The following is a 2,500-nucleotide window of genomic DNA, read 5'->3' on the forward strand; positions in this document are numbered from 1 at the left end:
GAGTGAGAAATGTCATGACACCTAAAGGAGGACTCAGTAAGGAGGCAAAATAAAAAATGCATGATACGTTTTATTTATGTTTTACTCAGCACTCTGAGTCCTCCATAACATCAATAATTTATGCCACAAAATGAACTTTTCACACAGTTTGACTTGTTGGGATTGTAGTATCTTTTTTTCCGTTTTTGACCGTGTGTGTGTGTGTGTGTGTGTGTGTGTGTCTGTGTGTGTATCCATGACCTGTAACCTGTAATGTGACCTGTAGTAAATTCTAATCCTAAGGCAACATGGCACTTCAACAAAACACAGTGTGAGAACAGCCTGTTATCAAAGAACGGCCCAACCTCTACTCCACACAGCCACAACATCTGAGAGAGAGAGAGAGAGAGAGAGAGGGACGGAGAGAGAGAGTGTGTGTGTGTGAGAGAGATAGAGAGAGAGAGAGAGGGACGGAGAGAGAAAGAGAGAGAGAGTGTGTGTGTGTGAGAGAGAGAGAGAGATAGAGAGAGAGGGACGGAGAGAGAAAGAGAGAGAGAGTGTGTGCGTGTGAGAGAGAGAGAGAGAGATAGAGAGAGAGGGACAGAGAGAGAGAGAGAGAGAGAGAGAGTGTGTGTGTGTGTGTGTGTGTGAGAGAGAGAGAGAGAGAGAGAGAGGGGGAAGCGCGTTATGTTTTCTCCAACAGCCAGGCTGATAAAAAAGGTTCAGTCAAGCGAGTAACGCTGTACTGAAAACTACACCACTGAAAAAACACTCCATTACCAGAAGCAAACCCATTTTCATTGTGGCCTTTGTAAAAAAAAAAAAAAAAAGCTCCCACACAGCTACACAACCACACAGTGCTAAAATGTCTATCCTACACCTCAGAGTTTGACAACTTTGACAACGTCAGTCCACCACGGAACATTCTAGACGCTTGTGAAAATTGAGCAGTTTTGATTTTCCCCACACTGACATTTAGCAACGAATTTCTTCATGCAGTTCATTTTTCATGAACGATATGACTAACAAACTAGACAAAAAAAAAACTGATTGCAGTGCGAAAGGAGGAAAGAAAGAAAAGAAAGAAAGAAAGAAAGAAAGAAAGAAAAGCAGAAAAACAAACTAAAAAAAGAAAGAAAGAAAGAAAGAAAGAAGAGAAAGAGAGAAAAGAGTGAGAGAGAGAGAGCAGCTTCCCTGACCACTCTCACACACACACTGATAGTGCAGTGGTAAATATGGATGGGGGGGGGGTTGGGCAGATATAGCCCCTTTGGCTGCTCAGATACATCACGAGCTGAAGTCCCTTTGGCCAGCAGCCCGGGATGTGTCTGTGTCTGTTAACACCCTTAAGCCCCAAACCTGACGCTATTAAAACACCATCCGCTATTCTTTCTCCGATAACTCCCCCCCTCCCAACCACAAATACAGCAGAATCAGGCCCCATCCATCTCTCTCAGTGCACAAATACACAGACAGGGAAATGCTGGCGGGGAACCTCTCTAAAATAAATAAATAAATAAATAAATGAATGAATGCATTTCCAGAAATTTCTGTAACAAAGTGATCTCAACAAACTCCTGAACCCCCGCCAGTCTCTCAGCGAGCAGGTTGTGCCCGCGGGGTTGGCTGGCTGGACCCGTTCCCAGCCTCAGGGTTGTTGGGTCGAATCCCAGTAGGGAGACCCACGGCGCCCCCCCCGAGGAGCCTTTGTGATGAAAGGTCACGTGATCCGAACGGGTCGAGAACCCGGCGAGGAGGAGACAAAGGTGCGTCAGACAGACAGATTACCCCACAATCAGTCTCAGCGCAGTTATAAAACACACAAAGGCAAAAAGGCAGCCCAATAACACAGCGGCTTATGCCCGCTGTTTCAAACAAAAAAACAAAACCAAACAAAACAAACAACAACAACAACAACAACAACAACAAAAAACACTAGCCAGTCCCAAAAATATCGTTATGGATTTTGGCGGAAGCAACAACTGCCTATCTTTTGCTCAAACAATAAAGATTCTATCAAGAGAAGATTCATTTGAAGTTAATTACAGCTGATTAGGGTAGATGTCTGATGTCTGGGTGTGTTTTACAGTAGAGGGCTGGTTTGGTCAAATGTGACTTTTCTCTGAGTCTGAACTAACAGTCTGGGGGACCACAGGGGAAGGAGATGGGTTTACTTGAGTTGTCAAAAACATAGAGCGTCTGCCTTCCTGATAAATCGTTTTAATTTTCTAACTTTTGATTTAGGAAAATGTAATGGCAATGATACTGACAAGGCCGTTACTGACAAACAAGAAAGAGACAGTGAGTGTGTGAGTGTGTGTGTGTTTGTACATTTATGTGTGTGTGTGTATGTGTGTGTGTGTGTGTGTGTGTGTGTGAGAGAGAGAGAGAGAGAGAGAGAGAGAGAGCAGGGAGAGTCAAAAGGAAATCTATCCAGGTGGAGAGAAAAGCCAGATTACAAACAAACCAAACCCGCTTAAATGCTCATATTGAGCCCTGTGAGTTTTATGAGACAAAACAA

General features: G+C 43.9%; 1 protein-coding gene across 1 annotated transcript in view; it reads right to left on the reverse strand.

Moving 5' to 3' along the window:
- sema5bb (sema domain, seven thrombospondin repeats (type 1 and type 1-like), transmembrane domain (TM) and short cytoplasmic domain, (semaphorin) 5Bb) overlaps positions 1-2,500 on the reverse strand; it is a 48,683-nt gene that overhangs the window by 30,875 nt on the left and 15,308 nt on the right. The gene's annotated exons all lie outside the window — the stretch shown is intronic.

Source organism: Chanos chanos, chromosome 8, assembly GCF_902362185.1.
Source record: "Chanos chanos chromosome 8, fChaCha1.1, whole genome shotgun sequence".
In the NCBI taxonomy this organism is placed as follows: Eukaryota; Metazoa; Chordata; class Actinopteri; order Gonorynchiformes; family Chanidae; genus Chanos; species Chanos chanos.